Below are 525 nucleotides of genomic sequence, written 5' to 3'. Positions count from 1 at the left end.
CGCGGGCCTCTCACTGTTGTGGCCTCTCCCGTTGCGGAGCACAGGCTCCGGACGCGCAGGCTCAGCGGCCACGGCTCACGGGCCCAGCCTCTCCGCGGCATGTGGGATCTTCCCGGACCGGGGCACGGCACGAACCCGTGTCCCCTGCATCGGCAGGCGGACTCTCAACCACTGCGACACCAGGGAAGCCCAATAAACATGTTTGACTACATTAATTAATACCTGAAACAGGGAAGGTGTCCCAGAAGTGGTATTGCAAGAAGGGGGAGAGTGGGCTCTTGTCTAACACTCGGAAATGAATTGTCCAAGGAGACACACCGTGCCGACAAAGCAAGCGACTTTATTGGGAAGGAGCACCCCGGTGGAGAGCAGCAGGGTCAGGGAACCCAAGAGGACTGCTCTGCCACGTGGTGGCTCATAGTCTCAGGTTTTATGGTGATGGGGTTAGTTTCTGGTTGTCTCTGGCCAATCACTCTGACTCAGGATCCTTCCCTGTGGTGCAGGCATTGCTCATCCAAGCTGGGT

Source organism: Lipotes vexillifer, unplaced genomic scaffold (genome assembly GCF_000442215.2).
Source record: "Lipotes vexillifer unplaced genomic scaffold, Lipotes_vexillifer_v1.1 scaffold422, whole genome shotgun sequence".
In the NCBI taxonomy this organism is placed as follows: domain Eukaryota; kingdom Metazoa; phylum Chordata; class Mammalia; order Artiodactyla; family Lipotidae; genus Lipotes; species Lipotes vexillifer.
Note: the sequence above shows the minus strand (reverse complement) of the source record.